General features: G+C 44.9%; 2 long non-coding RNA genes across 6 annotated transcripts in view; one reads left to right on the top strand and one right to left on the bottom strand.

The window, feature by feature from the left end:
* Nucleotides 1-24,616, top strand: part of LOC308432471 — a 155,881-nt gene that overhangs the window by 125,490 nt on the left and 5,775 nt on the right. For all 5 annotated transcript variants that reach the window (XR_013975407.1, XR_013975408.1, XR_013975409.1 and 2 more), the window contains 5 exons: nucleotides 13,514-13,613; nucleotides 14,475-14,620; nucleotides 17,309-17,581; nucleotides 19,398-19,495; nucleotides 24,239-24,339. This is a non-coding gene — a long non-coding RNA (uncharacterized lncRNA). The remainder of the gene's footprint in view (nucleotides 1-13,513; nucleotides 13,614-14,474; nucleotides 14,621-17,308; nucleotides 17,582-19,397; nucleotides 19,496-24,238; nucleotides 24,340-24,616) is intronic.
* LOC308432472 overlaps nucleotides 11,653-24,616 on the bottom strand; it is a 30,668-nt gene continuing 17,704 nt past the window's right edge. The window contains exons 2-3 of the long non-coding RNA XR_013975412.1: nucleotides 15,646-15,792; nucleotides 11,653-12,830 (exon numbers count right to left, since the gene is read on the bottom strand). This is a non-coding gene — a long non-coding RNA (uncharacterized lncRNA). The remainder of the gene's footprint in view (nucleotides 12,831-15,645; nucleotides 15,793-24,616) is intronic.

Below are 24,616 nucleotides of genomic sequence, written 5' to 3'. Positions count from 1 at the left end.
GAGCAATATTGGAACTGTGCAGGCAAACAACAAACCTGAAACTCCATATCCGGCGTCTTAGACTCATTGATAAAATGGCCTTGGATATCCTCTCAGCTGTGTAAAGCACATGTGACCTCTTTTTCAGCTAGCTCCACTCTGCCTGAGGCTTTCTAGGGTCTTGGTGTCTCCAACATCCTAGGGTCTTTATGGCTACTTGGGCTTCACGTTCATGTTCTTGAGATGACCTTTATGACCTCCTTGCAAGAATCACCCTCAGTGGCTTTCTGGAACCCTGGTGCAAACTTCCATAGGCCAGTAACTTTTTTTTAACTTTGTATACTTTGCATGCTTGTAAAGCGTAAACCATATGGTCAACCCTGAAACTCCCACTGCCAACCTGAGATAGTCTGGCTACCCTTCATCATGAGTGCGCCTTGGTGGCTGATCAGAGAAAACACTCCCCTTGTACTTGTTCTCTAGCCAAGGCTCCTTCACTGGTATTCAGTTCAGGCTCTATCCTTTAAGATCGATTTTCAGTTTCGGAAACTGGGACCTACTGTTGGTGTAACGGCACTGTTTATATGGCCATGGTGGCACACGGCTTCCCCCATAGTCCTGGCTGACACTGCCTTTTCCCTGCACCTGCGTCCTCACACTTGCACACACACCTTGTCTTGCCCACCCGTTCCTCTTTTGTGTCATTTTACTTGTTCTCATCACCGTTGTGAACCAAAATGGTGACCTTAGTAACTATGGCACAGCTTAAATGATAGCTTGTCTGGAGATTTCCACTGACGAGCAAATGAGGCCGAGACGTGTGAAGTCAGCCTGACGTGAGTTATTAGGACACAGGCTGAATGATTCCAGGTTTTATGCCAGTCTATAAGGGGAAGCATTGCCAGCCCAGTTCCCACTGAAGTCCTTATTCTCTCCAAAACCTCATGAGCTAAGCACCTACTGTCTACATTTCTTTCAGCATTCTGGTCTTCTATGTCTCTACCAGAATGGGTCTTTAAGCTCCGCTGGCGCCAGTCTAGGGCTTCTCTTGCCCAAACTCCTCCACATCCCCCAACAAATTCCTAAGGCCTACAACCACAAGGTCAGCTTTACTCCAGCTGCTGCAAACCTACTTCTCTGTATGGATTTCCCTTACTGTTAAGTTTGATGGTTGCCGTGACAGGGTTTCCTAACTAAAGAAACTAAAGGAAGGCAGGGTTTATTCTGATTGACAGTTTAAAGGTGTGGTCCATTAGGCAGGAGGAGCCTGAAGTGTCTGGTCAGTTGCATCTGCAATCAAGAGTGGTTCTGTTGCTCCTTGACGCCAGCTGATGGGAGGCTGCTGCCCACATTTATGGAGGTCTCTAACTGTTAGTTAAGCTTTTCTGGAAACAGCATCACAAACATGTCCAAAAGTTTGTCTTGTGGATGATTTTAAAATCAGTCAGGCCGATAGTGACGATTATTCCACATGTCCATATGCCAGCATCTGGGAGGCAGAGACAGGAGGATTACAAGTTTGAAGCTGACATAGACTACATAGTGAGTCCCAAATCAGCCTGGGCTACCTAGAGAGCCTGCTTAAGAAAGGATGAAAAAAAGAAAGAATAGGGAGGGAGGGAGGGAGGGAAGGGGGAGAGAGGAAAGGAGGGAGGGAGGGAAGGAAGGAGGGAGGGAGGGAGGGAGGATTCAGTCCATCTAGCTGAGCAGACTACCCTGCACATCACACGGAACAGTATGACAAATGCCACAGTGGTTGAAAGAACCACAGTGTAGTGGGACTAGGAAAATGAGAGCCTCAAGCTGTCCAAACAAGGAAATGTCACAAAGGGGAAAGAGCCTTTTCTCAGGAACAAGGCAGGGACAGATCAGGACTCTGCTCTCCTCCCTCCACAGCAGATACTGTAAAGGGAGGATGGAGAGGAGCCTAACCAAGTTTTCTTTCTTTTTCTTTTTATTAGATACTCTGTATTTACATTTGAGATGTTATCCCTCTACCCCACCCGGCTCCCATCCCCCCTCGCCCTCCATTTGCCTTCACAGAGGTGCACTCTCTTCTGATCCCCCTCTCTACCCCATTGCCTTGTCATTCCCCTGCATTGGGAAAACATGTCCTCTCTGGAACAAAAGCCTCTTCTCACATTGATGCCAGACACTGATATCTTCAGCTACATACACAACTGGATCAATAGGTCTCTCAAAGTGCACACAAAGCCTGGTGGTTTACTCCATGGGAGTTTTGGAGGGTTTGCTTGGCTGCCTAACCAAGTTTTAAGTTCCTACCGTGAGGCCAGGAGGCCAGTTCCCATTTAAGGAACATGAGCAGAGGGTATGCATCTTGTCCTCACTAGGGAGAGAAAGGAATGCGCCTTTGTGCCATCCTTCCCCGCCCCTCCTCCTTGTCATGAGCTAGGAAGAACTCCAGAGCAAAGCTGTAACACAGAAGTAACCTGGAGGGATTGTTACTCGGTGCGGTCCTGTCTAATGATGTATCACAGCTTGCTTCTTAGCTATCTGCCTTTATTAGTACAAGACTGGCAAGCCAAGAGAGCCAGCGGTACAGGTAAGCACCTGAAAAGTGTGACGCGTGACGCATGCTCAGAATTGCACCAAGGGTGAGGTAAAGAAGCAGCACCAGCTGTAGTGGGTGCCAGAGCATAAAGTGGGTGATTGGCAGGAGTGAGGTACTGTTCTGGGATAAATAGCCATGTCCTAATCACAAGGAGTTCGGAATACCACCCTGGAGATTTATCTTTAATCGAGTGCAAGGGAAGCCAGAGAGGAACACAGGAAGGATTGTGGTGTGGGTTTTGAAATAGTAGGATCTCTGTGAAACACTCAAGAACCTGCCTTGATTTTCATCAAAGGAAAGGTGCTGATCCAAAGATGAGCAGTAACAGGATTTTAGAACCCGAAAGCCTCATACTCATTGACTAAATCAGGCCACAGGCACCTTTGCCAAGCTAAATGCTGGCAGGGCTGGGGCCCAGAAGGAGAACTGCTTTGTCACCAGCCCCACACATCGCTCCGCCCACAGTACCACAGAGCTGTGGAGACCAGCTGCTGCGCCTGCGTTTTGGTGCCCTAATGAAGACATTAGGGATTTGGAGGCAGAGTCTTTTCCATGGAAGGCCATCCTTTCTGTAATTCCTCATCTGGCTTGAACCTCTATTTTGGAAAAGTGCCATTTTTCAACATCAGAACTCCCTGGGGGGACAATCGGAGATGTGCTTAGTGGCCTGTGGGGTACCCTTGTACTTTCTGAGTTTTTCTTGGGAAGATGAGAAAAAAAAAAGTAGCAGTGTTTTGAGATCCTGTAAACACTCCCTGGTCCCTTGGCGGCTGGGTATCTGTTGGCTCACACCGGAAAGGACTGAGGTTCAGCTGGCCAGCTGACCGTCTTTAGGGGTCAGTCAAACATCTCCTTTGCCTGTCTAAAAGGCCATGTAGCTGAACTTTAGATCATTTTATGCTTATGAACTCACTGCCTCTAGTTTTTATGTGTGGTTAGATGAATCCATTGTTCATTTGAATTCTTTTCAGACCATTGGCAGTAGGACATATATTTGTTTTCCAGTGGTGAGCAGGCATGTTCAGGGACAGCTGCTTCTGATGACAGCCTTGGATAAACACAAAGTGGTCTGATGTAAGCAGGACTGGTTAGCACTGAGCTGATTTACAACCGAGGAGACAGCACAAACCGAAAGTAAAGGAGGTTCAGTAACTGGGTCACAAAGAGGTGTGTGCCCCCTCACACCTAATCCTAGTACTCGGGAGGTGGAGCATTACGAAGAGTCAGAGTCTAGCCTGAGCTACATAATGAGGTCCAGGTCAGCCTAGGCTACAGAGTAAGATTCTGTCTGGGGCGGGAGGTGGAATGTCTCTGAGATGTTCGGTGTGTTCTCTCTGTAGTTAATACCATTGGGCCTCTTGTCCTCCAGATACATCGTCATTGCCTTCCTGGCACGATGCTCGGTTGACGGCTTAGTTGGTTATTAACGAAGGTTTGGCATGATTAGGTTTTAAGGAACATAGAATTGTTGCCTCAGCTCTTGAGAAGTGCATCGGGGGCCACAGACAAGCTAGCTCTTAAGCATTAAAAGTGCTTGGTCTATCAAGTTAAGACAGATGTTCGCCATTCACTACGAGACCTTAGACAAATGTCTTCATTTCTCTGAGCCTTTGTTTCCTTATTTGTGACGGGGGGGGGGGGGGGAATTAACACATATGGGTGTGGGGTAAGAGTTAATCTTGACGGGCAACCCCATTGGATTGACAGATGCCAGGGGATGAGTAAAGCAAGCCTCCGGGGGAGATGTTAGAGGCGGTTTACATCACAAGGGTACTGACCAAATCTAAGGGTTTAACCCATCATGGGCTTCAGTTTTGAACTGATTATTAGGTAGTGAAACTATGAGAGGTGGGACCTCTTTGGAAGAAGTGAGGCATTGTGGGCGTGCCTTGGGAGGCCTGTGGGCGTGCCTTGGGAGGCCTGTCATGTTCTTTCTGTCTTGTTCTGGCCTCTTCCTGTTCTTTCTGCTTCCTGACTGTTACAAGATGATGAAACCTCCTGTTCCACCTTCTTCCTCTTTGATGCTTTGCTTCTTCCTGGCCCAGAAACGAGGAGACGGTCAAGCATGGGCTGAGACCTCTGGACTGTGAGCAGAACATGCCATTCTTCCCTAAGGTGGTTTCTCAGGCATTGTGTCATAGTGATTACTACACTGGCACAAATGTATTAACGACACCAACATGTGTGACGTCCCTTCTTGGTGGGACAGAGCAGGCTCCTGAGGCATTTCCTTTTTGAGATACTGAGATCTCATTAATAGCACTTTCTCTCATTAAGTGTAGAATATGTTTTAATATTCATTTATTTTCATTTTATTGCACCGACATTTTGCCTCCATGTACATCCATGTGAAGGTGTTGCATCCTGGAGCTACAAGACAACTGTGAACTGCCATGTGGGTGAGGGGAATTGAACCCAGGACCTCTGAAGGAACAGCCAGTGCTCTTAACCACTGAGCCATCTCTCCAGCCCTAATAGCGCTTCTTTATCTGAGCTCCAAAGAGTAAAGATATGGAGACCAAAATATCACTTTTATCTAGTTCAGTTGTGATAAGAATGTGTCAAAGGCCAGGTATGTGATAAGTATATTCTTCTTTCTCTGTACTGGCACAATCAGGTTGTGGTAAGGACCTTCCAGGACCTTCCAGGACAGAAACTAATGTTTCCCCAATATATCTTCTCATGGGATGAAAAGAGCAAGGCTGTCTGCAGTCTTTTGTAAGGGCATAGATCCTGTTCACAAGGGGCCCACACTCTCGGCGAAGTCACTTCCGTGCACTCAGCCTCCTAGTACCATCTGTGCTGGTTTGAGTAAGCAATGTCTCCTTAGGCTCATGGATTTGAACCAAGTCGACAGTGCTGTTTGGAGGGTTATGGAGCCTTTAGGAAGAGGAAGGTACATTGCTGGGGACAGACTTTGAGGGCATATAGCCTCACCCCATTTCCTGTTCCCTTCTCCTCCTTCCTGGATGTGGATAAAATGTGATCAACCAGCATTCTGCTCCTGTGTCCACGCCATGGTCTCCGGCCACAACTCCCTCTCTATTTCTCTGGAACCTAATGACCAAAGCGATTCTTCAAGTTGCTATTGGTCATGATATTTTATCAGAGCAACAGAAAAGTAACTGGGATCACTTGGCTGACAAAAATAGGAATGGGTGGGAGTGGCATATCAACATTAAAGGGGGAGGATGTTAACTCATACCAATCTTGATTATTGATAAAGATCAATTGTGAGATCGAATAGGAATGCCATGCTTCATGCCTAGGTAGTTAGGCTCAATCACAAGTAACATCTGGATAATACTGGCTTGTGCAAACTGATGTAGGAACCAGGGTTGGGAAGCTTGCTTTGGAGGAGAAGAGCTAGGCGATAGCCTTACCGTGAACAATAGATACAAGAGGGAAGGCAGCCAGAGTTCAGCCAGGCATGGCATGTGTGTGCGTCACCCTTGAGTCAGTGTGATGTAGCCTCTCAGCTACAGAGGCGGAGCAAGGAGGAAGCCAAGAGCAGCCAGGAGAGTCATACCGAAGAGAAGAAAACTCTGGTGGCCTTTCTCCCAATATTTTCTCTCCCCCTTCATTTCCTGCGTATTACTTTGTATCCACCTTGCTCATGGAAGCCACAGATCCCAGGGCAGCTTGGGAGTACAGAAAGTTGGGGGCAAGGTATGTGTGTGGGAGGAGTGGGAGGTTAGGTTGGGTCATTGGTTAAAATAAAGCATAGACAACTCGAATCCAAGGAAGAAGAATCCAAGCTCAGAGGCAGAGCTTAGATGCCCGAGGGGAGGAGGAGCTCTCAGAGACTTACTCTAAATAGGAGATGAAATTCCTAGTCAAGGGAGTTCGGAGGCTGGACCACAGGTCTCTCTTGGGTTTGGGTCTAACTTGGAGCTCTGGAGCCTGCATCTCCTGGAGATGGCTCTCATTAGTGTCACCGGGTTACAGAGACTCTGCCTCAGCTCCCCATCTTTAAAGCAGAAGCCTATTTTGTGATTATAAAGCACACACAAGCTCAACATGAAAAATTCAGAAACCCAGGGTATATAAAGAAAAAAAAAAAACCAAAAATAACCTATAATGTCATCACAAGGAGAAGCTAATGTTCACATTGACTATATTTCTAGTCTGTCTTTCTCTTATGCATGATTATATAGATAAGGTGGTTCTGTCTATGTAGTTTAATTTTGCATGCTGATTTTTTCACTTAAATGATAATATAATCATTTTTCCATGTTATTAAGAGTTCTATGTAATTAAGCATCATTTAAAATGACATTTCCCCCTGGTTTTAAGCACATCTGGATCAATTTCTACCAATTAATGAAATTCCCTAGAGAGACCTTCTTTTGGGTTAGTGAATAGGGTGTTCCCAAAGGTGAGGGCTTTTCAGAGGCCTGTGCATGATAATCATGGTGAAGAACTTCCTTTCTCAAGGCTCTCTTGTGCAACCAACTACCGAGACCACCTTTTCTGTGAAAAGCAAAGAAGTCTAAGCCTGTGAAGGTTTGAAGCCCCTGGGTTCACATCCAATGATGATGCCTATTCTGTCTACCACGACTCTGTGCGATACTCAAAAGAACCATTATGTGAGTCCAGAGGACTGCCATAACAAAACTTCATAGACTAGGTAGTTCAAATAACAGAAACTCTTCATGCCAGTCCAACACTAATGTGTCTGGGAGTTGGTTTCTGTTTGAGCTTTTTCCTTAGGCCACATAGCTGCCTTCTTGCTAAATCCCCACATGGTCTCTCCTAATTCTTTGCCTGTTTGGGGTGCTGGGAATCTAACCCAGGGCCCTGCACATGGAAGGAAAATGCTCTACCATCAAGTTCAGCCCTGGCCCCGAATAGCTGAATCAGCCTTGGCCCTCACGTTGAATAAGACTCAATCCCAAAGGGCTCCTTTTAACTTAACTATCTCTTAAAAGTCCTTATCTCCAAATATTGTATTTTGAGGTACTGGGGGTTAGGATCTCAACATGCATTGGCTTGGGGTTACATAGTTCATCCCTTAACCACCATTGTGTTACACGCTGGTAAACAGCAGTCACTCCCAGAAAACAGTGCCGGCCAGGCTGTGGTCACTAGTGCTGACAGGAATCTGTACTTTCTCAGCCTCCAGCAGATCATTAGCTGCACAGGCACCAATTTCCTGGAAGGCAGATGCTTCCCTCAGTCCTCAGGGAAATTCATGAAGTCACTCTGTGACTGTGGCCCAAGAGGTCAAGGGCGAGTCTGCGGAGGTCAAAGACGAATCTGGGGTGGTCTAAGGAAGTCGTCTAAACTACATTCTCTTGAAAGACAGACTTCTGAAAGTATGCCTTTATTTGCATTTTATGTATATTTTTCTATATCTAGACTCTGGTGCTCATGTTATGTGTGGTAATTTATTACACTGTACTTTCAGTTGCATCTTGTAGGCACTTTTTTCCCTTCCCACCTGAAAGGGGATTTTAAAATTTTAAAGTGAAGCCCCCTCAGACCTTTTCCCCACCAAGTTCTAACACTGGTGAAGATAACTATAGTAGGCTGCATCACCTTTCTCAGAATTTCCCAAGTTTCTTCCTTACTGGAGGACGGTGCCCGTTACCATGCTGCCTTTGGCCGATGAGATGCAGGTCATGAGAACGAGGTGCATCCCTGTGAGGCAGCTTCACGCCATCTTTCCTTTCCCTCATGTTTTGATAGCAGCTGCTCCCTCAGTGCGGCCTCAGAGTGAGGCCAAACAGGAACAGCATCACAGCGGACTGTGACTGACTTGTCAGCTGCTGGTGCCAGCCACTGAGGTCCTCGGGGTCACTTGTTCCTGGAGCACGACCATAATTTCCCTGATGGCGATGCCACTGTAACATGCCATTTCTTTCACAAGAGCCAGTGAAAGGTAGCTGTCTGGGACTCTCCCTGACTTTCAGTGAGAGTCCCTGCAGAAGTACAAGCCTCCGCGCGAGTGCTGACCAGTAGAGTGACATCGCTTGCCACGTGCGTGACCTGCTTCCGCACACCGCTGTGCTCCGCACCTGCTTCACACGCCTGCTGTACTGACCTCATAACCCAGCTTTTCTAACCAACAGTGAGGGTCAGACATCAGTGGCTATTGTATTTGTGCTCAAAGGGCAGTCACTAAACAATTGGACATATGGATAAAAAGTTATTACGTTATTATCAACAGATGAAAGATCTGCCAATTCTCTCTTTTATGTAAGAGGAGGTATTGTTATTGGTTTTCTTCTCGCTTTTTCTTCTTTCTTTTTCACTGTTTTCTTTATAACTGAGACAACCCTGATAATAATTCCAGCTACTGGCCCACGATGTAACTCAATGCTAGAGAATATTTTTAGGTACATTATACTGTATGTTCAATTTCCAGACCCCAAGTTTCCTAAAAGAAAGGGGGAAAATGTAATAACTTTAGCTATTATTTATCTACCTTCATTTTAAAAGGAACTAAAATCCTAGGAACCTTGAATGCAAAGCTTGTTCACCCCTGAAGAAGGGACCCAGTCATTCGTTTCCCAGTGAAAATAGCTCATTTCAGGCGATCATGATTGTTGTGGGGACTGTCTTTATCACAGGTTAATGGTAGTTGTGGGGATTATAACAAAGTCATTGTTCATGTTTATTGAATTCTGTAATGAGCTGTGTTTTTGCACGCTCTGTTATTTATGGGCTAAGTGCAATTATTCTTATGACATTCTGTCACCAGAACATGAAGATTTAGAGAGATTCAGGGAAGCTTGGTGATTAACCACCTTCCATTCCTGCAACACGTGGTAAGTATTATCGAATGCTTACTGTGTGTCAGGCAATGTCACTGGCATAAGTGGCAGCTGTAACAACTCAGGTAATGGCCCTGTTCTCACAGACCTTATACTTTTAGTGAGCAAGAAAAAACAAGGAACCAGTAAACTAAGAGACAAGGTGACTTCTGGAAGTGACTAATGCTCTAAGAAAAATAAAACAGGGTGACTGATAATTGTATACATCACCCTTCTATTGTTGTGAAAAAGAATACACCACGACCAAGGCAACTTACAAAAGAAAGAATTTAATTGAGCTTTACGGTGTCAGAGGGTGAGTCTGGGATGGTTCGGCAAAGGCATGTTGGTAGGTATCGCTGGATGAGAGCTCACATCTTGATGCGTAAGCAGGAGGCAGAGAAGACACTGGGAGTGACACTAGTCTCTTGAAACATCAAAGCCTGCCCCCAGTGACATACTTCCTTCAGCAAGGCCACACCTCCTAATCCTTCCCAAACAGCCACCAACTAAGAACCAAATGTTCACTGCCACGATAATGACAAACAGGAAGAGGGACGATCACACACAAGGGATGAGGAATAAGGGAGACATAAGTAATATGACACCAACTATGACGGTTTGAATGAAAATGTCCCTATAGACTCAGGGGTTTGAATACTTGGTCCCCTGGGTTGGTGGCACTGCTTAGGTAGATTTAGGAGGTGTGGTTTTTCTGGAAGAAGTGGGGCAGGAGTAGGGTGGGATGCTGAGGTTTCAAGGCCACAAGCCATTCCCAGTTTGCGTCCTCTGCTTTCTGCGCGTAGTTGGACACAGGCCCTCTCAAGCTGTCTCTGCATCCATGCTTGACATCTGCTGCCACGATTCCTTGTCATAGGATTCTTAGCCCCTTGGAACTGTAAGTCCAAGGAAACTGTCTTTGATCAGTTGCCTTGGCCATGGGATCTTATCCCAACTACAGAAAAGCAGCGCACACAGTAAAGTGCAATTACGTGGTGAACCTGCACGTGCCAAGGTCCATCAGGGAAAGACCTTGACATATTCAGCAACAGTAACTCAGCTAGAATGCAAACCTGGGTTATCTGAGGCTTGCTCCGTTTATAGTTATTGAGGTATGTGTTTTAGATACCGTAAACGCTGCCTGTTTAAATACAAGCTGAGTGTTTTAAAGTATTGCCATCTATAGCTACATTCGTTGCAACACCTCAATCCAAGACTATTTCCGGTGTCCCTGAAGAAGTCTTGGTTTCATAGCTACCCTCCCTCACTGCCGAGCCCTACCCTCCCTCACTGCTGAGCCCTAGCTTCGAAGAGCCACTAATCTTCTTTCTGCCTCTCTGCATTTACATTCTAAATATGTTACATGAAGGGATCCTCACATGTCATCTTTGGTGGCCATTTTCTTTCATTTAGTGTGGTATTCTTGTGGTCCGCCCATAAGAAGTCTTTACGTGGTTATAACAGATTGTTATCCACTCTTCAATTAGTAAACGCAGGTAGTTTTCACTCATTGTTCATTATACATAATGCTGTTGTGAGCATTTATGTACAAGTATTCGTTTGGTTAAACATTTTCATTTCTCTTTGTATATATGTTTCTAGAAAAGAATTGCTCAGTAGCTTTGTACATTAGTATTTTGAGGACCTGCCATGTTGTTTTTCCAAACTCAGTGTTCTAGTCTATGTGCTCAGTGGCCTTATGTGACGACGATTTCTTTATATCGTCACTAATGGTGGGTATTATCAAAGGCATTTTTGTGGGTGTGAAGATTGTATCGGGGTTTTGATTTTTGCTTTTCTAATTACTAATGCTGCTGAGCAACTGTCTGTATGCATAAGGACCACTTGTATCTATTTTTCTTTTTTTTGGTAAATGTTTATTCAGATTTCTTGTTGATGATTTAATTTTTTTTAATAATAGAGTTTTGATAGGTTTCATGTACTCTGGATATAAGGTCCTTGTCAGGTATCTGAAAAGGTTTATTTTTTATTCTGTAATTTGCACTTTAACTTTCTTCTTCTTCTTCTTCTTCTTCTTCTTCTTCTTCTTCTTCTTCTTCTTCTTCTTCTTCTTCTTCTTCTTCCTTTTCCTCCTCTTCCTGCTCATCCTCCTCCTCCTCCTCCTACTTCCCTTCTTTTTCTTTCTCCTTCTTTGAATTTCAAAGCAACATTAAAATAATTTGATATTCTACTACTAGGCCAGGGAACTTATACACAGCATTATTGAATTACTATGCATTAATACGAAGAGGAACTTTTGTGTTGTATTATTTTTTAATTTATATCACATCTCTATTGCACCTTCTCCTCCCTCCCAGTCCCTCTCTCTCATCTCCCCACCCTTCATTCTACAGCCAGTCCTCCCTTGCTCCCCAGAAAAGCGGAGGTCTCCCATGATATCAACCTGTCCTTGTATTTTCTTGATGGTGTCCTTCAAAACACAAAAGTGTTTTTATCGCCGTCGTCATCACATGTGTGTATATATATGGGGGACTACACTATACTGCACACATAGAGATCAGAGGACAACCTTTGGGAATCAGTTCTCTTTGTCCACTGTGGGTTCTAAAGACTGGGCCGTGAAATAGAAAAGCTTTTCCGTTTAAAATCCAGTTGTCCTTAACTTTGACACTGTTGCATTGGCTTAGATTCCCTTGTTTCCTCCACATCCTGGACATGTGTGCTAGCCCTGAGCTACATCTCCATTCTGGAAGACTTTTGAGGTTTTTTTCTGGCCAGGCATTGTAGCATATGCTCTCGGCAGTAGGAAGGCAGAGACAGAGGGATCGCTGTAAGTTCAGAGTTCTGTTCTTCATAGCAGGTTGCAAAAGAAATGTCTTAATTCCTGCATTTAAGTCAGTGATTCATGTTTACTTAGAATTTTGTTAACTTTTTGATTAAGGTATAAAATACTGAGTTTCATTGGGATGTCCCCATACATATATACTGCAGTCCACGTGGTGTTTTGAGGGAGGCGTATGGTGCTGAAGAGAATCCACCTTTACTCTTCTGCAGCAGATATTCAGCTGCCCCAGCACCTTTTGCTGAGTAGAACATTTTTAGCTGGGCCTGTGCCGCAGGCCTGTAATCCCAGCTAACTGGGAGGCAGAGGCAGGAGATGTGCAAGTTGAAGGCCAGTCCAGGCTACAGAATGAGGTCAAGGTCAGCACCGATAATTTAGTGAGGCCCCATGTCCAAATAAACTGTGAAAACTGAGGGACAAGGATGTAGCTCAGTGGTAGAATGCTTGTTCAGCACATGAGGCTCAACCCCCAGCACCAAAGCCAAACACACGATCGATCGTATTTCTCTCCTTTTAAGTTGTTTTGGCACCTTGTCTGAAACCGACCGTAATGTGTAGGCTTGTCCCTTATACCATCAATTCCTGGCCTCCCTAGGAAGATTACTACAGGTTTTGAAACTGGGAAATACTTGTCTTCCACCTTGGATCTTTTTCAAGGCTGTGGTGCCTCTTCTGGGCTGTGACTTCCATATGACTTCTAGAACCAGCCAGTCAACATCTGCAAAAGAAAAGATGTTGAGGTTTTGATAGGAACTGCACTTCATGTCATTGCTAGCTTCTAAAAACACAACCAATTTCAGTACCAAAACACACTTCTGAATTCGATGCCTTCTTAATTATGACTGGTTATTGCTTCCTCCCCGAGGCACTGTTAGACACTATAGCAGACAAAGATGCTCTAAGATGCTTATGACATAGGTTAAACTTTCTGGGTAAACAGGAGCCATGTTCGGAGCAAACAAGGAAGCTGGTAACTGCCAAATGAGTATCACAGAAAGTTGGAATTCTGAAAAGAAGCAGGGCCAGGGAAGGAGGCGGGAGGGGAAGGGTTAAAGGCTTGCTGCACGCCTGCCTTCCTTCCTTTCTGCCTCTTTTCTCCTCTCTTTCCCTGCTCCGCTCCACCTGCCCAGTTTCTTTGAAAACTGGTAGAACATAACCAGAGATGGCCGCTGGAAACCTGTCTGGTCATCAGAACTTCTTAGAAAGTCCTTTAGAGTCTAGATGTCCTGATGCAGAGCTGCTGTGTCATGCTCCTAGGTGCTAGGTCACAGAAGGACAACTGCATTTGCATTCTGATCCGATTTTCTGCCCGAGCTGGGGGTTTCTGGGTATGGTTTTAATTATATCCACTTGTGGCTCTGCATCGATCCTCACCCCATGGTACCTCTGATTTTTTTTCAGGACACTCTCTCGTCCAGAAGGTCACAAGGGCACCTGGATAAGACATCGTGAGCGACCCTTCCTGGCTTCTCCAGTGTTGAAAGCCACATCAGCTGCACAGGTTTCTAAGAGGGTTTTTTAGTGCATATGTTTGTGGAGATGTCTCAGTATATAAAACAGCTGCTTAGTTTTCATAAGTAAGAAGTGTACGGACTGCATAGCCTTTTGCTATACTGGCCACATTCCTCCAACTCACTCTTAGGGTCTATATCTATTATCCGGGATTTGAGCCTTTTGTTGTTTGGGGTTTTGTTTTGTTTTGATTTGATTTGTTGGGTTTTTTGTTTGTTTTTTGTTTTTGACAGAAATCTGCCTGCCTCTGCCTCCCAAGTGCTATGAGGAAAGATGTGCACCCCAACACCTGACCTTTTAATATTTTTTAAAAATTGATTTACTTATGTATATGAGTGCTCTATCTGCATGTTCTGACAAGCCAGAAGAGGGCATCAGATCCTGATACATATGGTTGTGAGCCGCCATGTCATTGATAGGAGTTGAACTCAGGTCCTCTGGAAGAGCAGCCAGTGCTGTTAACTACTGACCCATCTTCCCAGCTCTTAATGTTTTTAAATAAACTAAGAATCTGGTTTTCAAAGTCTTTTGCATCTCGGCTTACCCAGAAGTAACTAATCTTTTAATGATATTTAACTACACAGAATGTTAGTTTGCAGGGTTAATACATATTTTTCTAGAGCCTTTTTCTCACCATGATGCCTTTGAGATTTATGCATGTACCACCATTAGAACTAATCTGTTCTTACTAACGTGTTAATATTATACTATGCAGTACTGAAATAATACTATCCGGCTGGATGACTATTTCCCACTCTAGTCTCCCATGAGTAGAAATAGTTTTGTTTTTGGTGGTTGTTTGGTTTTATGGTTTTATATTGTTTTTTGTTTGTTTGTTTGTTTGTTTTAGATTTCAGTTCTTCGTACCACCCTCATCCTTGAGAACTCCTGAGACACACGTGGGAGTCTGTGAGGGGTAGAGATGAGGATGGAAATTGCCTGAAATGGATATGCACTTTTGACTTTTCCAGGTTGCTTCTGAGGCTACTGTACACAGTAAGTGGCTTAACCAATTTCCGTCTTCCGTCAGTCACTTATGAGAATGTCTCTTGCTCCACACTGAGAACCAGTACCAAGTCTGTAAGGTTACCGGCAGGCTAGACTTATTCCTAGATAAGGAGCATGGGAGCAAGCCTGACAGCCTGAGTTCCATGTCCCTGACCCACAGCATGAGAGGAGAGGGACCTCACGTTGTCCTCTAACCTCCGCATGCCAAGGCCCACAGCCACAAAGTAAATACATATAGAGTATTTTAAATTATTAGGAAATAAACATCCACCTGGGGCTTTTAATAGGATAGCTACCTTAAGAGGAAGGTTGGAAGCAGACTTCAGATGTTTGATGAGCTGAGATCCTCTGTGCCCCACATATGTGTATGTACAGCAATCTAACACACTGACATGTGATGTTAGTTAACTGTATGTCACTGTGACTGCATGCCTGACAGCATCAGCTTAAGGGAGGAGAGATTTACACTGGTTCGTGGATTCGGGCAATGTAGCCCATTACGGAAGGGAGACCATGGCCTTGCTGTTGGTTGGGCTTTGGCAGATTATTCACATTCTGGTTGTCCAGAGAGCTTAACAGGAAATGGACTAGGTTTTAACCTTCAAAACTCCACCCTCAATGACTCTCCTCTGCCAGTTACATCTCCTGCCATACAATCTTCCAAAACAGCGCCACCAGCTGGCACCAAATGTTATCACATGAACCATGAGGGAGCGTTCGTGCTGAACTGCCTACAGAAACTGCTCTGTCTTTGATTAGACACATCTGTGTTGGCTGTACTTGGATCACTTCAGAAAGGTTTGCTCACCAAGCCTTGCACATGCATATTTTGAGTTTATTGTTTGTTTGTTTGTTTTTTGAGACAAGATGGTATAGAAATTGCAATCCTCCTGCCTCAGCTGTTCAAGATCTAGAATTACCGATGCGCACCACCACACCCAGCACTGCAGTTGCATTTGATAAGACAGCAGGATGTGATTTACCAGTCTACAGGGTGGTACTTAAGGCCTTACCTTTGGCAGCCATGCTGACAGGAGGTGGTCAGTCCCTTTCTGGAAGCTCTAGATACGCATCAATGCTTAGGACAGGGTGCACGTCAGAGCCGCCTGGCAGCCTGCTGGGCGGTGTCGCTGTGTGGCTTTTTCAAAGCCCGGAGGAATCTGAGAAGCAAGTGAGAGGAACGATGCATGAAAACAAAAGGCAGTGGAAAGAGTGACCAGCCAGCAGGCTCGGCTAGAACGTCCCGTCCTTGTTACTGCCGCTTCATGAAAATGCCGCCGGCCTTCTGGCAGGGTCGACAAGGTAGAGGCTTCCTGGAAAAGAACAAAGATGAGGGTGCGGACCTGCAGGTTGGGGTTCTAGTTTCTCACTTCCCGGTGGATGCTCCACAGTGAGGTCGGAACCCCCTCCCCGCCCCCCCCCCCCCGTGTCCCTCAGTGGGTGTCTGCTGACCTTTCCTCTGTCCTGGCTGCTTTCCCAAGAGGTTTTTCCTCCCACTCACAAGCAGCACGGTCTGGTCTCAGCGGGCTAGCGGGGCTGGTCTGGGAGAGAGGCTGGGTGACGCCTGCTCTCCGTAGAGGGATCTGAAGGTCAGCGGAGGGGAGGCAGCAGGGCCCTCAATCCTGGTCAAAGCCTGTTTGCCACAAAGCAGTGACTCTGCCTGGGAAGTCTACCTTCCCTCCTGCTGAGCTCGGAAGGACCGGAGACTGCCACACTAAGGCAGCCTCTTTTCAATTTTCAACAAACCAAGGCAGGGGAGAGCTTGAGTTTCTACTCCTTAGAAGAATTCTGAATTCTCCAGAAATCAACCTCCACATTCCCTCCTCAGAGTCTCCTTTCTCTGACTTATAAAATACCTGATTGCAAAGACGGGACTTAGCCCACATTCTCTTTTTGTCTTGAAAAAAGTGTCTGTGAGGACAACAGTAAAAATAGACCTTTGTGGATGCAATAGGCCCGAGCAGGGTGTGGTTTGCCTGGCAGGCGCACAAGCCGTCGTTTCTTTTGGTCTTGGAATGCTCCAGACTTTGCCTCTGACTGATGAAACCCTAAAACACTAGCCTGAGAGTGGGTCCTTGGGAGTGAGACTCCCAAGAGTGTCTCTAGACTCAGACATTCCCTTCCTTCTGATCCCTAGCGTTTTCACTCTTAAGAAAAGGCATACACTGGAGCTGGGGAGAGAGAGTGTCTCAGTGACACCGTCACACACACACACACACACACACACACACACACACACAAGCATTCATTATATTTTGCTGTAATTGCTTATTTGGGACTGTGCCTTATGTCATTTCCTTAGCATCTATAGACTGTATTTTGGCATCATGGTTCCTTAATAGGTGTTTATTATATGAGTCAAAGTTTCTTGGCACTTGAATTTCAGTCTCAGTTGTTGAGTTTGTCGGTTTGCCTGTGTGTGTCCTGATTTTTCTCAGGGCCGGGGGCAGGTCGAATACCCAGGGATTCAAACACACTAGACACGCATCTACGTTTGCACCCCGTCTCCCCCAGCCTGCTTCTGCTTCTCAGTTAGCCCTGGCCTCTTCTTCCTTGGTGAACTGTTGGCAGTTTCAGTTCTGTGTAGAATACAGGGTTTGCTAACGTGAAATGTAATTTTTTCCTGAGGAACTGTTCTCGTAGGAACGTGTTTCAGATATAGCACTTCTGTTACAGGTACAGGAACTGTTTGCAGGAAACACTGCCACCATGCCCTCGGAGAATCACTGCAGTGGTTGCTACTTTCCATTTACCAGTTACTCCGCTTAAGGAAATCTGTGAGGAGTGCTGTGGGTTCCCAGGGTGTGAGGGACCGGTTCTTGTTCTGAAGACCGTTATAATCTCATCTGAATGAAAAGACATTTGCACATGAAGGCGGCTATGATTTGGGAGCCCAGGATATGAGGTGTGTGAAGGGTCCCAGCAGAACTTCCAAATGGAATATAAAAGGTAGGTCACAGAGTGTCCAGCCAACAGGAGTGTGGCCGTCATTGTGGCATTTGAGATGAATAGATTCTCTGTTATTTATTGTCCATTTGGCCTCTGTTGGTTTCTTGTGACTGCTGTAACAAATTAGCACAAACTGGTTGATTTAAAAACAACAGAATTTTGTTTTCTTTCAGTTTTTAGAGGCCACAAGTCTGAAATGAAGGTTTGGGCAGGGTCTGAGTCTCTTGGGGCTTGGAGAGAGGGATAATCTGTCTCCTGTTCCAGTCAGTGATAGCCTCAGGCTTTCTTTGGCTCCTGGTCACTCAAGTCCAATCTGTTTCTGTGGTCACATCGACTCCTCCAATGTTGTAAAACTCCTCCTGCTACTCCCTGTAGGAATGTGTGCGACTGAACTAAGGACCCACCCAGAATGTGGGCCAAGCCTCCCTCTCATGGCCCCCAACTGAAATCGCAGCTTTTGTTCTGGAATGCAGTGGGTTCTGGAGTTAGGCTGTGGACATTTATTGGGGGACAGGGAAGACCATACTCTTCTCTGCCCTGGGCTGTGTCTGATAATCTTTACCTGCATGCTATGCTGCCTGACTTCCTTTGTCCTCTGGCTAGCCCTTGGGCTTTCAAATGGGAGCCATTAGCAAGTATCAGAGAGGAGGAAAGTCAGTAGAGCTCTTCTCTGTCTTTAGCAGGGTGCTCTAGATGCTCTCGGTGATAACCATATTCCTCCATAGTTCCTGCTCTTTCTGGGCTTCCGTTCCCTTTTCTCTTCATTCCTAGCTTCTACTAACACTAGTCTGTGAGCGCCTAGCACCTTAACTACGCATAGCTCTGCCTATGTCCTGTAGATAGGTCCTTCAAAGTCTCAGTTGATTATGTTTTCAGGTTCCTGCCATGATTTAGGTTGATAAAACTTCCAAGAGGCAACGTCTTCATTTCTAGAACAGAACTAACTCAGGGAACCACAAACTAAGCTGAAGCAAGGACCAGTGGGCACTGGATCTGGTGTACAATTCAGCTGTGCCTTTGGGACCTCCCAGAGTGAAGTGCTGTTTCTGTACCCTGCTAATGTCACATCTCTTGCCTTTGCTGGCCTTGCTCCGTGGTGCTTTTTATTTTATTTTACATTTCATTTTATTCTTCTACCTCTCAGTTTTTATTACTCAGTGCTGTCTGCTGCCATTGACGGTGGCTCTTATCTTCCATGCACCGTTTAGTTGAGTGCCCACTCCCTCTAGTAGGGGCCCAAGCTGGGTCAATAGTCATTGTCCAACATCATCAGAGGGTAAATCTACTCTCCGATGAGAAGTTACTAAAAGTTTTAAATATGGGGAGTAAGATGAACTCTGTCTTAGGACGATTTAATTGATGAGAGTAGTCGGTGTGGAAACAGAGAGAGAAGTTATAAAGCAATTATAATAGTCTGAGTGAGAATGAGGGGGTCCAAACCTGGCAAAGGGAAGGTTCCAGTGAGACACTCAGGAGATGAGGCAGGAGCACGCCAGTTATGAGTTCCTGGCTTTGGATTCTTGTTAGCAACAAGGTTGCATTCAATAGTTTTCTTTTCTTTTTAAACAAACTTCACATTTTAAGGGACATGCACAAATACCACTAGGTGTGCTGATAATGACAGCGTGATTTTTAAGATTTCTGTGTATCTTGTGAGCATGACATTATTAGTGGCTGTTATCTCTTAGAACACTTTCAAGCAAATCCAAGAAGCAGTGGTCCTACCAAGAGAAACTGAACTTGAATATTTTGTTTAGTTTATGTTTTCTAGAAAAACAGAACTCAAACTGAAACATTGTGCCAATGTTTTATTTAGGAGATGCAATCCTGGGGCAGCAGTGAGTGTGAGAGGCAAAGGGAATCAGAAGACAAGGCGTTCTGCCAGAGGACACTTGAGTAACCCACGGAAAGACGGTAAGCCCGCACACATGGCTCTGCGGAATGGTCATGTGCTACAGGATGAAGCCATGCAAAGACAAGGGATCCATCTTCCTGGGGGCCTTCCCCTCTCCTGTTTCCCAGGGATCCAAGTCCATCCCATTGGGAATCACTTTTCTCACATGCTGGGTCATGTCACCTGTTCCCACTGTGAGCTTCTTCACCAGCTACAAACAATACTCTGGAGCACAGCCTTTGACCTTGGTTAGGAGTACAGAGAAGCTAGAAACCTGCATTGGTACCTGCTGGGTCTGGCTGCTCAGTGGTAGAGGGGCAGGCGCAGGGGTGGGTGGGGAAGCAGCTCTGGATTGTAGGACTCTATGGGCTACAAACAGAGGGAGTCACTGCAGTCTTGCTGAGACAAAATAAGCCACTGAAAACTTGGGAACCAATAGGAATGGACTTGATGGGCACCTAAGGTGTGCCTGGGAGAGGAGGACGGGATAGAAAATGCAGTTGCATCTCAGCAAGTGCTTAGAGACTCAGAGCTGGAACCACACAGGGAACAGTGTTTTGAAGAAGCAATAACGGTTTATATCCCATATCTGATTAATCCTAGACAGCATAGACTAATGACATAGGAACATGAGTTCTGGAGCCAAGCAGACTTATGCTTAAAAGTCACCCTGTGTGTGCAGTGGGCAGTCTCCTCATCTTCTCTAAGTCTCAGTTCCCTGCTCTTTCCCTGTGGATGATGAAAATAGTCAGCTCATGCTGCAGAGTTTGCCTAATGCTCAGGATACAGTAGATGCTAAATAAACTCCAGCTTCCATGTCCCTTAATCTTATTCTGAGATGATTGTGTGACATCCTCAACATTCTCTTCTCCTAAGTGTCTACTGCATAGCAAGAGGTTTTCTAGCTTGAGTCCTTCCATTACTTTCAAGACAAGTGCCTCCCTCAGGGTCCGGTAATGGAGTGCCACTAAAGCCAGTAGCTCCCTTCAGGGGACACATTTGGCCCTAAGAAAGCAGCATGTTAACCCATCCCCATTGGTAAATTGTAGACAGGACATACCTGAAACAGCCCATTTGCTCTTTTAACTTTTACCCCTTCAAAGTAGAAAGGTTCTTGGATGCCTTAGGAAGGCACAGACAGGGGACTGGAGAGATGGTTCTGTGGTTAAGAGCACTGGCTGCTGCTCCAGAGGACCCAGGTTCAATTCCCAGTGCCTGTACGGCAGCTCACAGCTGACAGTAACTCCAGTTCCAGAGGATCTGGCCACCCTCACACACATATATGTAGGCCAAACATCAAATGTACATAAGAATAAATAAATAAGTGAATGAATAAATGAATAAACAAGGCACAGATGGAAAGAGTGGAGATGGGGCCACAGAAGAAAAAATGCCTCTTTACAATTTTTAAGGATTATTTTTTGAGAAATTTAAAATATTGATTTTGAATATAAAATATTAATATATTTATAGAAATTCTGGAGCTAGAAAATACAATGATAAGGATTGTTTTCTAATGTATGTAAGGTGTGCCTGTGTAGGTATACACACTGTGTGCATGCAGGTGTCCCCGGAGGCCAGAAGCGGAGGCCTGGCTCTCTGTAGTTGAGAACCACTGGATGTGGGTGGTCGGAACCCAACCTTCCAGCCCTAAGACTTTAAAAAGTGATAGAGTATGTATTCTAGTTATAAAATATCATCCAAATTTTTGTTTCAGTATCAGCCCCCACCCCCACCCATCTTATAGACAGGGTCTCACTATATATCTCTGGCTGACCTGGAACTCACTATGTAGACCAGGCTAACACTGAACTCACAGCGATTCACTTGCTTCTGTCCCCCAAGTGCTTAGACTAAAGATATGCATCACCATACCATGTCCAATGCAGCCTTTTAAATGACTGCCAGTCATAATTTAAAATTACAATAACCTATATATTCCCTACTTTAAAACGTTTGGGTTATTAACACTTTTTGCATAAAATTTATAAAATTGTTGTGGTTTTTTTTTAACCCATCTCTCCTAAATAGAATGAAAGAATATTTATTTTAGTTTCTGATGTACCCCAGGTACCTAGAACATTTCATTGAAATACTGTGGTCCTTAATACCATAGTCATGTAGTTCCAGGTAAGATTTGGGTTAAAACGTAAATGAATTAGGGGCCAGTGATGGTTAAGAGCATGCTCTTGTGTAGGACCTCAGTTCAGTTCCTGGCAAAAATGTCAGACAATTCATACTTACCTGTAACTTTGACTCCAGAAGATCAGAAGCTCTCTGGCTCCTACAGGCACCTGCACATACATCTTGCACACACACATACAGGATAAAACTAATTAAAGATAGTGAATTCTGTCATCTGGACACACACAAAACAACTGATTAAAAATATTGAACATATTTAAATGGAATGCATGTGTGAGGATAACTCATGAGATTGTATGGTTTCGAGGCATAGCTGCCATCCTCACTGTGTTAGCAGACACTGTGATAGTCTCTTAAGGGGACACTAACCTCTTCTTGCTTAGAGCACATCCCTTAGTTATTGGGGGGAAGGAATCATCATACTGTTTTGGAGTAAACAAAGTCAGAGTCTGCTTGGAGATTAATTTCCAAAGAGCTTTCTGATAGGCATGTGACGCCCAGAAGGCCTTCCCCCAGGTGTTCTCGGAAGTTGAAGGGTCATACTCACTCTCCTACAATATTGCTTAAGAAATTGATCAACAAACTCGTTGTTCCCCAAATATCTCTAAAAGTTAAACTTCAACTGAAGTATGGGTCGGTTGTCTGTTTTAGTGACTTCGATGGGCTCCTATTTAATTGCTCGTGGACTCCGTGGCACCATGAAGTATCATTATCCGGTCCTGACAGGAGTTATAATCTAGCATCAGGATATATAAAGAACTAATAACACTACTGCAGGGTAGGTGAGCAGCTATGCTCATCTTCAGCATGGCTCTAGAGAGGCCCCAGATCCCGATTCAGATAGCTGCCACAGATCTAGGATTCAAACCATCCATTCCCAAAGGCTATGGTTTTTCTAGTACCCCCTTTGAAGACTCCACTTTCTCCTGCATAAATCACAGCAACACGATTTATGTGCAGAGCGGCTGTGACAATTAAGTATATGCAAAGCAGAATTCTCAGCAGATGACAGCAGTCACTGTGGCTGTAGTTTGGGAATGATAATGAGTCTTTTCCCCTGGGGAACAATCATGAAACCTCTCCAGAGAGGAAAAAAACAACCTTGCTTGGTGGATGACAGAATTAGGTTCTGTAGAGGTGGGCAAGCTGAAATAATCATGTTTAAAATCCCGACTTTTAAAAAAGTTGAAACCCTTACTTATGAGTTGACCTCACAGACTTCCGTTTTCAAGCTTGGGAAATTTGATTGTGAAAATGTTTGTCTAACTGTATAAAATATAGAGCTTAGAGCATGGGGAGCTGGAGAGATGGCTCAGTGGTTAAGAGCACTGGCTGCTCTTCCAGAGGATGCAGGTTCAATTCCCAGCTCCCACATGGCAGCTCACAACTGTCTGTAACTCCAGTTCTGGGAGATCTGACACCCTCACACAGACCTACATGTAGGCAGAACTTCAATGTACATGAAATAAGAATGAATACATTAAAAATATGTATAGGGCTTAGGACACCGCTCATAGTAGAGCCCTTGCCTAGCATGGACCCGGGTTCAGTCTCCAGCACCCAAAAGAAAAATGGTTGCATATGAACATGATCAGTTAAATGATTTAAAAAAAAAAAAAAATCAAGGGAGAGAAGAGAACCAGAGTTGAGACAGCAAAATAAGACTCTGTTACACAAAATGACAGCTAATGCATTCTGAAGATATAATGAGGTTTGAAAAAGATTACTGGGCTGGAAAGACGGCTCACTTGCTAAAATGCTTGTCATATAAGCCTGAATTTGACCCTCAAGAACTCAGAAGAAAAGGCTGGTGTGGTGGCATGTGACTAATCCCAGTGCTGGGAAGGCAAGCACAGTCTGATCTCTGGGGCTTCTAGACAGCAATTTAGCTGGATCAGTGAGTTCTGGGTTCATGAGAGGTCCTGTCTCAAAAAGTGACGTGAAGGGCTGTAGAGGTGGCTCAGCAATTAAAGATATGTGATACTTTTTTGGGGGACCTGGGTTCAATTCGTACCTCCTACATGGTGGCTTATAACTGACTGCACTTCAGTTCTAGGGGATCCTGTCCTCTCTTCTGGCCTCTTTGGACACCAGGCATGCATGAAATATACTTACATACATTCAAACAAAACACTCATTCTCATAAAATTTTTAATAAAAAAAAGGAGCTGGGAAGGAAGATACCCTACATCAACCTCTGGCTTATACACACACACACACACACACACCACACACACACACACACACACACACACATGTACCCCTACACATATATACATGCACCCTTATACACACACATACACACACATGCACATATAATGCACAGATAAACAAATGGATACACACACACACACACACACACACATGCACGCAGTGTTGTGAAACCCTCAAGGTACTAACTAAGTCAAGTAGGGATCATCAGTCACTAAAGACACCATCAAGGGACAATTTTTAGGCATTAGGGCTTGAATTATGACAACTGAAGCAACAAAAAATACCAGAGTGCTTCCCAGTACTCATGATCTCACAATATGCAGGGCTACTGCAGATATAATTTGCTCAGGATGAGGTCCTACTAGAGAATGAGTTCCTAATCGAATGTGATTGGTATGTTACAGTAAGATGGTCGCGTGAGGATGCAGGCACACAAGGACACCATGTGAAGACAGACGTGGAAGTGCTGCAGTTGTGAGCCTTGGGAATACCCCTGGCTGGAAAGGCAAGAGATTTCTCTCCAGGATTGACAGGGAGCATGGCTCTGCCAACACATTATTTTCCTGCTTCCAACCTCTGGAAAATCAATTTTTATGGTCACAAACGACTCAGTTTGTAAGTACTGTGTGACCACAGCCCTAGGAAACCAATATAATGAACAGATTGCCTCAGTGCACCTAAGTATCTCCCCACGTGTTTGAAAGGTAAAGCTTGCAGAGGGGAGGCCCGTCTGTCCCCACTAAACGTCATGTCGCTGAAGTAGACCAGCTCAATGCTGCAAC

This window comes from Micromys minutus (genome assembly GCF_963924665.1).
Source record: "Micromys minutus genome assembly, chromosome: 18".
Taxonomy (NCBI): Eukaryota; Metazoa; Chordata; class Mammalia; order Rodentia; family Muridae; genus Micromys; species Micromys minutus.
The sequence above is the reverse complement of the archived record's forward strand: the minus strand, read 5'-3'. Positions and strand labels throughout refer to the sequence as shown.